This window comes from Odocoileus virginianus, chromosome 6, assembly GCF_023699985.2.
Source record: "Odocoileus virginianus isolate 20LAN1187 ecotype Illinois chromosome 6, Ovbor_1.2, whole genome shotgun sequence".
NCBI classification, from domain to species: Eukaryota; Metazoa; Chordata; class Mammalia; order Artiodactyla; family Cervidae; genus Odocoileus; species Odocoileus virginianus.
The window spans coordinates 68,590,912-68,603,987 of NC_069679.1; positions in this window are offsets into that span (position 1 = coordinate 68,590,912).

Sequence of the window (13,076 nt, forward strand, 5' to 3'; positions counted from 1 at the left end):
CAGATATTATTTCTGGATAACTTCTTTTGAGGTGAAAAATAAATATTTAGTATTTTACTTTTTCTATATATATATATGGCCTAGTAATCGAAAGATGTATGAGGAAAAATTCTTTCTCCCATTTTTCGTTCCCTTTCTTTTTTTTTGGTTCCCTTTCTTTTTTTTGTGGCATTTAAATCATATTCTAGATTGAAGTTCCTTATGTCCAGTCTTGTGTATCTGACCTAAGCGTAGCTAGAATTCACATCTATGCTTGTGAGTCATAAATTTTAATTTTATGAACCTGTAAAGTTTGTTAGCATGTGATCTGTTACACATGCTAAAAAATTACTCTTAATTGTAAGAGTACTTAAATATATCACAGAGGAGAAAAACAAATTAAAATTACTGTTTGGGCCACTGAAACTATTTACTTTGCTAAATAGATGAAAAAGAAGGGAAGCTTAAAGATGGCTGTATTTACAGCTACCTTATTTTAAAGTTTTATTTGCACATTTGCTTTGAATTCTTATTTTCAGAGGAGCTAGTTTCTCTCACAAGACAGTTTGTGATAAATTCTTTTCTGTTTACTTCAAAATTATTTTAGAGCTATCCTGTAGTCATAGATTTTTGAGGGAAAAATAGATCATATGCTATAAAGATAAATATATAATGTTCTTATTATGTACAAATAATGTGACAGTTTTGTTTAATCAAATTAAAATCATAAAACTTAAAAAAAAGAAAAAAGAAAAAGAGGGGCTGTTGCTCAGGACCCAGACTTGTCTTCGGTCTCTGCCTCTCTTGCTGGGTCATCTGTCTCTGGCATGGAGCCACCGGCCTGTGCAGTGCTTCAGGCCGCTTCTGTTTTCAGAGGGATTACTCTGACTGTGTAGCTCCTGTTCCCACAGGCCTTTCCCCCAACTATCTGGCAACGCACACACACACTCACACATACACACACTCCTTTTTTTTTTAAGGGGAAATTCTAACACTGAACATCGTGTATCATTGTTGTTTAGTCGCTCAGTCATGTCCAACTCTTTGCAACCCCATGGACTGCAGCACGCCAGGCTTCCCTGTCCTTCACCATCTCCCAGAGTTTGCTTAAACTCATGTCCATCGAGTCGGTGATGCTATCCAACCATTCCATCCTCTGTTGTCCCCTTCTCCTCCTGCCTTCAATCTTTCCCAGCATCGGGGTCTTTTCCAATAAGTCATCTCTTCACATCAGGGAGCCAAAGTTTTGGAGCTTCAGCTTTAGCATCAGTCCTTCCAATGAATATTCAGGATTGCTTTCCTTTAGGGTTAACTGGTTTGATCTCCTTGCTGTCCAAGGGAGTCTCAAGAGTCTTCTCCAACACCACAGTTCAAAAGCATCAGTTCTTTGGTGCTCAGCCTTATTTATGGTTCAACTCTCACATCTGTACATGACTACTGGAAAAACCACAGCTGTGACTATATGGACCTTTGTCGGCAAAGTGATGTCTCTGCTTTCTAACATGCTGTCTAGGTTTGTCATAGCTTTTCTTCCAAGGAGCAAGCATCTTTTAATTTCATGACTGCAGTCACCATCTGCAGTGATTTTGGAACCCAAGAAAATAAAATCTGCCACTGTTTCCATTTTTTCCCCATCTATTTGCTATGAAGTGATGGAACCAGATGCCATGATCTTAGTTTTTTGAATGTTGAGTTTTAAGCCAGCTTTTTCACTCTCTTCTTTCACCTTCATCAAGAGGCTCTTTAGTTCTTCTGCTCTTTTTGCCTTTAGGGCGGTGTCATCTGCATGTCTGAAGTTGCTGATATTTCTCCTGGCAATCTTTCTTCCATCCTGAGCTTCATCCAGCCCAGCATTTTGCATGATATACTCTGCATGTAAGTTAAATAAGCAGGGTGACAACATAGAGCCTTGACATACTCCTTTCCCAATTTTGAACCAGTCTCTTGTTCCATGTCTGGTTTCAACTGTTGCTTCTTGACCTGCATATAGGTTTCTCAGGAGGCAGGTCAGGTGGTCTGGTATTCCCATGTTTTTATAGCAGTGGAACTCTATTGTCATGGAGAGAATAATGGGGGAGATGACTATAAATCAATCACACGAGTGCTGGTGGAAGGAGAGAGACTGCTGGAAGACTATCTAGTCAGGCAAGAAATGGCCCTGGCCCGGACTAAGGCAGCAGTGAGGACAGAGAGAATAGAAAAATGATAAAGATATTTATGAGAGAATCACAAATTGCTGAGTGATTAGGTGTAGGATCAAAACTCTTAGGATGCTGGCTTAGGCAGCTGGATGTGGGGAGGGTAGTGCCATTTGCTGGGATGGAGGATGCAGGAAGAAGGGGAAGATTTGGGCAAAGATGATACATTCCTCTTTGGACTTGTTTAATGGCCATGTCCATCGGGTGTCTAACTCATTGGTTGAGAGCTTGAGCTTCTGAGTCCACAAACCTGGGTTCAAATCCCAGCTTGTCCGTGTCCTGGCTGTGTGATCCTGGGAGAGTTAGTCCACCTCTCTGAACTGCCCTTTTTGTTCACCATAAAATAAGTATAATAGTGTCTCCCTTATAAGGTTGTTGCTGAGAATTAAACAAGAGGGACTATGTTTAGCACATAGCACCGTGTACCCATGTCGCTGGCACATGGTAAACACTCCATAAATTGAATATCATTATTACTATTGCTAAATTTGAGTGAAATGATGAGCAAGTCCAAGCATTTTTTTTTTGCTAATTTCCTTTATGCCTGTAAGTCATGTCTTTAACTTGAATTTCAATTCCTCTCTCCATTTGGAAACGTTGCCCGCTACTCATTTCACCTTTTGTTCCTGGAGATTAGGGACTTTCCCTGATGCTCAGCTCTTTGATAGAGCTGAATGGCAGGCAGGATTATTTTGTTTACTAAAGGCAAATTTTGAGGAGGGAACTCAATGCTCGCTTCACACTGTGGCCTCCAGGTGGCGCCCTTCCTCCGCTCATCTGCTGGTGGTTCCCATGCTGTCCTCAAAGTGCGAAATCAGGACCAAAAACAGCAAACCCAATCCCTAAAGCCCAGAGGAATGGTCAATGTACATGAGGGACAATTCTACAGAAGAACTTGAAGGAATCATCTTCCTCCTTTTGGCCATAGGAATTGACAGTCAGTTCAGTCATCAGTTCAGTCGCTCAGTTGTGTCCGACTCTGTGACCCCATGGACTGCAGCAGGCCAGGCTTCCTTGTCCATCACCAGCTCCTGAAACTTGCTCAAACTCATGTCCATCCAGTCAGTGATGCCATCCAACCATCTCATCTTCTGTCATCCCCTTCTCCGCCTGCCTTCAATCCTTCCCAGTATCAGAGTCTATTCCAGTGAGTCAGTTCTTTGCATCAGGTGGCCAAAGTACTGGAGTTTCAGCTTCAGCATTGGTCCTTCCAAGGAATATTCAGGGTTAGTTTCCTTTAGAATTGACTGGTTTGATCTCCTTGAAGCCCAAGGGACTCTCAGTCCAAAGAATTCCTTTGCAGTCCAAGGAACTGACCTGTACTTACAATTCTCTCAGCAGGCCATGCTGTTTCATACTTCAGCATCTCCCTCTGAAGAGGAGACCACGGAGCCTTTGCCAGCAATGCTTGTTTCACGCCCCTTCGCCCCACGAATTCCTTCTTGTCTAGCAAAACGCAGCTCAGATGGCCCCTCCTCAGTGACACCTTGCGTGGTTGGCCCTTCAGTCTGGGTTGGACACCCCTCCTCTGGGCTTTCTCCACACCCCCAAGGGGGTAAGAATGATTTTCTTTATTTTTTAAATATTTCTTTATTGTTGGCCGAGCTGGGTCTTCATTGTTGTGTGCAGGCTTCCTGTGGTTGCAGCAGGCAGGGCTATTCTTCACGGTTGTGAGCAAGCTTCTCATTGCAGTGGCTTCTCTTGTTGTGGTGCATGGGCTCAGTTGCCGGGTGGCATGTGGGGTCTTAGTTCCCAGACCAGGGATCGAACCTGTGCCCTCTGCCTTGGCAGGAGGACTTCTAACCAATGGACCACCAGGGAAGGCCCTACAACACATATTTTTAAACATTTTATTGTAGAGAACTTCAAACGTTTTTTTTAATTTAATGAATTAACTAAGAGCATCAATTTTGCTAAACAATGTCTGATTTTCTTATTCTGTTTACCCACAGATAAGGACCTCTATGAGGGAAGGACTTGTATTTTATGACATTTTGTCCCCAACCCCTGGGCCTGACACAGATATCCAGAAGGTTTGAGGAATAAATGGACACAGTACATACCTGGTCTCGTCTCTCTATTCATACTCTCCCCCTTCTTTCCTCCTTTCTGGGGAGGGCCTTCCCATCATTGCCTCAATTTTGAGCATCCAGTGGAGAGGCAGCCACTGGCAGCAGGGCTCAGGGCTAAGGCTCACCAGGACACTGTCCTCCGCTGAGACTTGGCATGGGCTTTGGGACCACACACATATCCCCATCTAAATTTCGGATCTTATTTTATGAACACGACAAATGACTGAACATCTCTGAGCTTCAGTTGCCTTATCTGTGAAAACAGAAATTGTTTGCTTTGCAGAGCTGTTGTGAGAATTAAGTAAGATACCCAACTGCTTGGCACATAGTAGGTGTGCAATCAATGCTAGTTTCCTTCCTGTGGGGTTTTATGTTGAATCCAGGGAAATGACTTCATCCTTGGGGAAGAATGGCCGTTATTCATTATACAGGTGGAATAGTGACAACAAGGATCTTTGGGAAACACCAGCTTCCCCTGCCTGGCCCAGGAAGCAGGTCAGCCTGCCTGCATTACCCAAGCCCTCTGTATCTGAGCCGGGAGGCCAGGTGGGCGGAGGCAAATGTGCAGGGCAGCGGGGCCTCTGCACGGTCCCCCCCCCTGTTTGGATTGTCCTTTCTTCCATTCATCTGCCCCTTCAGTTGATTCTCTATGCTCTCGAGGGGCAAGGTGCTGGGGCTGGCGGTGAACAGGCAGACATGGCCGCTGCCCCCCTGGAGCGTGTGGTGTTAGGGGCTGGGTGGAAGGAGAGACAGGTGCGTGTTGCAAAGAGGGATAGAGTGAGTGTCAGTCGCTCAGTCGTGTCTGACTCTCTGCAACTCCGTGGACTGTAGCCTGCCAGGCTCCTCTGTTCATGGGGTTCTCCAGGCAAGATTACTGGAGTGGGTTGCCCTTTCCTACTCCAGGGGATCTTCCCAACCCAAGGATCAAAGCTGGGTCTCCTGCATTTAGGCAGATTCTTTGCCATCTGCGCCACCAAGGAATAAGGAGTGTGGGCCCTGAGATGGAACAAAGGAGGATCTAACCTAGTCTGGGGCAGGGGAGAGCTTCCCTGAGGAAGGGACTTGGAAACGGAGACAGAAAGGATGGCTGGGAGTGAGCCAGGACAAGTGCAGCTCACTCACTCTCCCCATCAGCTTGTGGGGGACTCCAGGTGGGTACCCCACCCAGAGCTCCCTATCACAAAGCTCCACCCGAGCCAAGCCCCCCAAACTGCCTAGCCCAGCCCCTGTGGGCCTCATCTCATGTGGCTGCAGGAACCAGAGGTTCTTTTTCACCAAGGAAGTCTCCCTAAGATGACAAATGGGAAATGTGTCCATTCAGGGAGCACTTGCCTTCTATTCAAGGATGCGTAGAGAGGACTTGTCTTTAAAGAACAGATTCCAAACACTGAGTCTCTCAGGCACTTTCTGCCCAGTGTTGGGAAGTCATACATGGCTTCCCTCCTTCTCTTTCTCTCTCCATCACTGAACCCTTAACTTCTCCCCGCCAGAGCAACCCACCAGCCCCTGGAGCTTGTCCTTGCTTTGGCACAGCCACATGCCAGGGCCCTGGGCAGCCCAGGGGATTGGGCAGGGACCAGCAGGTTTTCTGTTGCCAGGCAACTTGATCTGGCCCAGCCCAGGGCAAAAAGTGAACTTGACCTCAGCCCAGGGTGGGGCCTGCCAGTGAATGGTCTGTGAGCCTCAAAAGGAATCACCAAGAACAGAGCCCAGCTGCTTTCGTTTCCTTTTCTTGACAAGGTTAGCAGATCAGGGCAACACTGGCAATCCAAGGCATGATCCTGGACACTCTTTGTGGATGGGATGGTAAAGCTGGTCCCAGTCAGACTCCTGCCAGTCATTTGATCTACATTTCCAACTCGGATAGAGTTGCAGTGGAATAACTGGGATAAATGATGTGGACTTTTTTTTTTCACTTTTTGTTTATTAAAATTTTTATTTTTAGACAGGAAAATGTATACATGGTAAAAAGTAAAAAAAAAAAAAAAAAAAATCCAGGTGGTACAAGAATACACAGCGAGAAGGTCTTTCTGACACTGGGCTCCACAGTTTCCCACTCTGAACCAAAATTGCTTTCTTGTGCATGTTTTCAGAGATAATGGGTGCAAACAACAGTTATATGTCTGTATAACCCACATTTCTTTAGAAAATGAAAATGATTATACTACAAGCACATCTTTCCCTTTTTATTGATACATTAGTGACTGAGCACACATGCAATATATCTTGGAGACACCTCCTATCCTTGTCACGGCACAGTATTTCCTGTTAAGGACGGACAATAATTTAATAATTGAACTAGTGGGGCTCCCCTGGTGGCTCAGACAGTAAAGAATCTGCCTGCAATGCAGGAGACCAGGGTTCTGTCCCTGGGTTGGGAAGATCCCCTGGAGGAGGGAATGGCTACCCACTCCAGTATTCCTGTCTGGAGACTTCCATGAACAGAGGAGCCTGGTGGGCTATAGTCTATGGGATCTCAAAGAGTCAGACATAACTGAGTGACTAACAATTTTACTCTTCATGGGGGTTTTAAAGATGTTTGATGCATATCAATGAATCAGCAGAAGTAAGCTCTGGTTTACAACGAGAAGTCCTATAAACCCAGCTAATCAGTGAAACCAGGATTAAAATCCAGATCAGCTCAAAGCCATGCTATTTCTGCAAAGATGTTCGAAGACCAACAGCCCTGGAGAGGGAGTCAGTTGCTGGAGAATACCCTCCTCATACCTCCCAGAGATCAGACTTAAAAATACGTGTGAGGGGTAAGGCCCACCATTTTTTAAAAAAATTGTTAGGATACCAGCCGGATAATTTTATCCTCTATAGCAAATGCTTGCAATGCAGAGTGGAGGGTCCACCCATGGCAGCGTGAGAATGGGCCTGCTCCACCTAAAGATACTCACATTCAAACACATTATTAACTATGCTGAGCAACGTCAGCTTGAGACCTTCATGGTGGCAACGAGATCAAAGCATGCAATACAGAGCAGAAAGAGCAAGCCCTGTGCGCACATGTGGCTGGATCTCTGGTTAGGTGGACAGGACCTCCATCAGAGCCCTGAGGATCTTTTCTGAGACCTGAGTCTTCGTGCAGATCCATTCCGATATGGAACGGAGAGGAAGTAACCCTGCTCAAGGCCTTCCCAAAGTGGCAGGGACAGCGGAACGTGGCCTGCAGAGGACCTTTTTTGGGGGACAGAGTTTATCTTTGTCCCGTGCCCCCTGCAGCAGAAATGAAGAGTCCTAACCACTGGACCACCAAGGAATTCCCAAAACTGCTGTGACTTCTGACAGATTACTTCTTCTTTTTTTTTTTTTTTTGAGTGTCTATGTTATCCCTTGTCACAAAAGTTTTATCTTCTTCCAAGACATGTTAGAGAGGAGTACTTTAATCTGTGAAGCTGGGGAACCTGGAGATTAGTACTGTAGACAGAACATCTTTGTTAATATGATTACAAAATATCAAAATGCCTATGACTGGATGAAAAGGTGCATTCAGAGACATCCTTCTTAACTCCAAATTCCCTGATATGCTGCTAGAACCGACAACTATTTCTGCCTGAGGGTTAGTATCAGAGTTGAACTGTGAATATGTAAGTCACATCTGCCAGCTCCTTGGGGTTGTATGAGGCCTACAGGTGCTAGGTGGAAGGTCCTGAGCAAGTGTGTACAGGCCCTCCTGCCTTCTCATCTCTGGCCGCCTCTTCCATCCCCAATCCCTCCAGCTCCACGGAGATCAAAGCCGCTCCCTCCACCATACAAAGCCATTGCTGGAAAAGCCACAGTGATGCGGCAGCTTCTTGCTGACTGGGGCTGGGAGTGGTGCCAGGCCAGAGATTTTGGAAGGGAAAGCTTCCAAAGGCTGGATTAAGCCTCTGGAGCAGACATAGACTGTGGCTCGCCAGCATTCCAAGAGCTCGATGGGTGGCCGGCATGGATGGGGATTCGGCTAGCTCACAAAACTGTTGAGCAAAGACCTGGAGACTCTGTTCTGAAAGGAGAGGCTAAGGAAGGGTCAGGTGTCAGGGGTTTCCAGGGAAGCCCCGCTCAGTGCCTTAAGAGACTGGCATCGCAGTGACTCATTTCAGACAGGAAGGGCACAGAACAGGCGTTCCCTTGAGTGCCTCCCCAACACCCCGCCCACACGGCACTCCATGGATATCATTCCTTCTTGCAGCTTTTTACTCAGCCTCCCATTTGGAAAAGGGGAACAACTGAATGCCTGAAGTTTGCAAAGGAGTCAGACTTTGATAAACAGTAGAAACAATGTAGGGACATATCCACAAACTGTGGTATAGTTTTGTTTCTTTTTGGCTGTGCTGTGCAGCAAGTGGGATCTTAGTTCCCCGACCAGTGATCAAACCCACATGCCTATAGTGGAATAGGGGACCGCCACTGGACGACCAAAGAAGTCCCATCAATCATGGTTTTGTACGCAGAACGCAGCAGCTCAGACGGAGCTGATCTTGCCCTTTTGAATAGGTCAATGAGGGACCAGAGAGATACGCCAACCAGAAGACATCTCTCTCCACCGGCATGTTCCCGTGCCTGAAATTCCACCACTCCCAGTTGGTAGCACTGGGTGGCCATGTCAGGTCAAAGAAGACCCAAAAGGAGAGGCCAGGAGGCCAAAAAAGATATGGTGAAAGATACACTTTGCTGACTGCGCGGATCTGCTTAAGGGCAGCTTTGGGACAAAGACACATTATCCCACGGTACACACGACTAAGCAGCTGAACAAAAACAACACAGAACAGATACCGGACTTGGAGTCACGTACACCACCATTTGAATCCTGCCTCTGACAATTACTGGCTGGGTGACTTTGAGTCTGTTACTTAAGTGAAATTCTAACACCAGCCTCTCAACAGCTTTGCGTGGAAGGTCACCACAGCTTCAGAAGGAACTGCCAAAGTAACTTGACTTTTCTGAGCTTTCCCATTTCTAAAGCAGGGAACTGATTCCTCCCTCACGGGTTTGCCATGAACGTGAACATGCCCTTTTACTGAGACCCTGAGCACACACGTAATTTATCGGTAGTGGTGGCCCGGAACATCAGTGGCACCATCGTGGATGGGATGTTCCATTTGCCTAGCAGATTCTCTGCTGTGATTGCTCTTCTCAGCCCAAGTCTCCTGCTTGTTCTTGGGCAGGTCCTTCCGAAGCTGTGGTGACCTTCCATGCAAAGCTGTTGAGAGGCTGGTGTTAGAATTTCACTCAAGTTTTCCAAAGATATTGGCATTTTGAGGCCAATTTCCCTTTGCCACGTTTTTTTTGTTTTTTCCCCCCACTTATGTTCGGCCTTGGGGAGAAGGTTTTCATCTCTGAAATTAATCTTTGTCTGGAAGAATTTCTTACCACCAAGGAAGATCTAGGCCTGCCCCCCTCAATCCCCCGCATACACATATTTGCAAAGGAGGGCAGGATAGAGGAGGAAGAGGTGGAGAAAAATTGGAGTCAAGTTAGGAAAAGAAATGATGTGAAAGCAGCAGGTAGAGAAGGTGCAGGCAGCTAGAGGGCAGAGGAAGAGGGCCTTGAACCTGGAGGGTCTCTCCCTGAGTAACTATGGGAGCCAGCAGTCCCTGTGAACAGGCTTTCTCCCAGCGCCTCCTGTCCCCACCAGAGCAACCTGCCTCCATGGAGCTTTGCAGGGGCTGCCTGCCTGTAGGTTCTAAAACAACTCCTTGTATGCCCCCAGAGTCTTCTAGCTCATTCTCTCTCTCTCTTTTTCCCCCAAGTGTAGCACGGGGCATGCCGGATCTTAGTTCCCTGACCAGGGATCGAACCCACGCCCCCTGCAGAGGAAGTGCACAGTCTTAACCACTGGCCCACCAGGGAAGTCCCTAGTTCTCCTTTCCACAGGCCTTCCTGCTGCCTCTGAGAGGCCCGTGGGTTCTCCTGGTAACCACTCTCTCCCTAAGCCCCGTTCCCACATTGCTTATTGCCACCCAGTGTAAGGTAGGGCTCCTGGGTGTGCAGCCTGGGTGGCTATAACAGGTCGTATGCTCAGAAAAAGCATTAAATCTGCTTTGATTTAATGCTCTTTTTCTGTCTCCATCTTGACATTTCTGCTAATTTAATCTTTGAAATGAATAAGTGTTTTGTAAGTGAAGTCCAATGACTCGATGGAGCACACATGAGACGACCCCAGGTGGGCAGGCAACAGGAACACAAGGCAGTAGGCAATAGGCTTAGTGGCCCTGCAGGGATACGCATGCCTGGCAAAGTCTGGGACACCCCTGGGCCACGCTGGGGCCTTGAGGCCCCACACTGGGGCCAGGTTCTGGACCCATACTGGTGGCAATGACCGTGGTGGTGGCAGGAACCACAGGAGGTGGGGGGCTCACAGGAGGGCAGCACCGGATCCCCCCGGGAGGCCTGCTTCTGCCCCTGGAGCCCATCCTTGCAGTGTCTGGACACCTCTTGGATCTGAGCTCCCAGAAAAGAATTGCTGGCCCTCAGGCAGTAAATTTTGTCAATAAATTATTACAAAATAAGAGCATATATATAGATATTAGAATTATTAGAATTCTTCAAGGAGTTTAGACTCTTCAAGAACTACTACAAAATTGCAAAGCAAATATTCACAGGCTTACAAAGAAAAATTAGATTCAACTTGAATTTTTTCATTCAATGGAAAAGAACACTATATTCATATGAAGTTTGGATTAAACCAATTATTAACAAGCAAGGTAACTTCAAAATTAACTTTTCTTGTCATTTAAGATAAAATGAAAGAATGCATAAATAGGTGTTTTAAATTACATGCCAAAAATGAGGCCACTTTCAGTTTCTTATATGACCTCAAGATACAGAAAAAGCCAGAGGAAACATGAAAGAGGCGTGGTGTAAATTTACATTTAAAATCAAATTCAAACTTACATGAAACTGATTTGTATGAAGAATTAAATCTGCCTAGAAAGATTGCTCCATGGGAATCATCAGGTCTAAATGTACCAAAATTTATATTTTGAAGTAATTTATCAAAAATGTATTCACAAGCCATCAAATATTCTTAACATCTTCAGGAACAGCTGCATCAGCAGGAAACTCCTTCTCAAAATAAAAATTATTGAAAATATTTGCTATCTTACATTTGCCAAGAGCAACTAACATCACTCTCCATTATACTAACTGAAAATAAAGTTGCTAAAATTATAAATCTTGGTGACCTAATAAATGAACTTGCAGATAAACAAGCCAAAAAATTTTTATGATCAATCAAGATCTAACATTAATGAATTATTATTATGTGTTGCATTATATCTAGGTAGCATATTTTAAAAAGCAGAGACATTACTTTGCCAACAAAGGTCCATCTAGTCAAGGCTATGGTTTTTCCAGTGGTCATGTATGGATGTGAGAGTTGGACTATAAAGAAAGCTGAGCGCCGAAGAATTGAGGCTTTTGAACTGTGGTGTTGGAAAAGACTCTTGAGAGTCCCTTGGACTGTAAGGAGATCCAACCAGTCCATCATAAAAGAGATCAGTCCTAAGTGTTCATTGGAAGGACTGATGTTGAAGCTGAAACTCCAATACTTTGGCCACCTGATGCGAAGAACTGACTCATTGGAAAGGACTCTGATGCTGGGAAAGATTGAAGGCAGGAGGAGAAGGGGACGACAGAGGATGAGATGGCTGGATGGCATCACCGACTCAATGGACATGAGTTTGGGTAAACTCTGGAAGTTGGTGATGGACAGGGAGGCCTAGTGTGCCGCAGTCCATGGGGCTGCAAAATGTCGGACATGACTGAGCAACTGAACTGAACTGAACTGATTGCATTATATAAAATATGACACCAAAAATACTTTTTTCAATTTGTGAGTTTATTTGTTACTTATGTATCTTTATTACCTCTGATAGATTCCATAAGTAATAAAAATATTTGTAAAGGCAAAACTTTTACATTCTAGTACATTTAGTGGCATGTTTTTCTTGCTTTTTGAACAGGGGCTCCCACATTTTCATTTTGTACTGGGCCCTACAAATTATGCAGTCTTCCCTGCTCAGTACCTTGAAGGCTCTCTAAATTTCAGCAAAGCCCATAGACATATAAACTCCACATTTTAAGAGTTTCTCCAGACTCCAGAGCAGAGGTTCTCAACCAAGAGTGATTTTGTCCCTCCCTCAGGGACATGTGGCAGTATCTGGAGACACTTTTTTTATCATCACAACTGGGGGAGTGTGGGCTTCCCAGGTGGTGGTAGTGATAAAGAAGCCACCTGCCAGTGCAGGAGACGCAGGTTTGATCCCTGGGTTGGGAAGATCGCCTGGAGGAGGGCATGGCAACCCACTCCAGTATTCTTGCCTGGAGAAACCCATGGACAGAGGGGCCTGGCAGGCTACAATCCATAAACAAAGAGTTGGACACAACTGAAGCAACTTAGCACAGAACACTAGGGGACTGCTATCAGCAACTGGTGAGTATAGGCCAAGGATGCTGCAATATCCTACAGTGTACAGGACTGCTCCCACAGCAAAAAATTATCTGGTCCACAATACCAAGTGTGGAGCAGTTGAGAAACTCCTATATGGGGTCTCCAAGTGGGATTCTGGACCAGCAGAAGAGCATCCCTGGTGGGTTTGAAATGCAGACTCTCAGGCTCCACCCCAGACCTGCTAAGTCAGGATCTGCAGTTTTAAGAAGCTACCCAGGTGATCTGTGTGCACAGAAAAGTTTGAGAAGCACTGAGCTAGGGGATGAGAATGGTATATTTCAGACATGTGAGAGGGGCTGAGAAGCTGTCTCTGAACCCTTCAGTCATGCCAGATTAGACCAGCCCGGCAGGGACTCCAAGGACTATGCTGTTCCTGCCGCTTTCTTC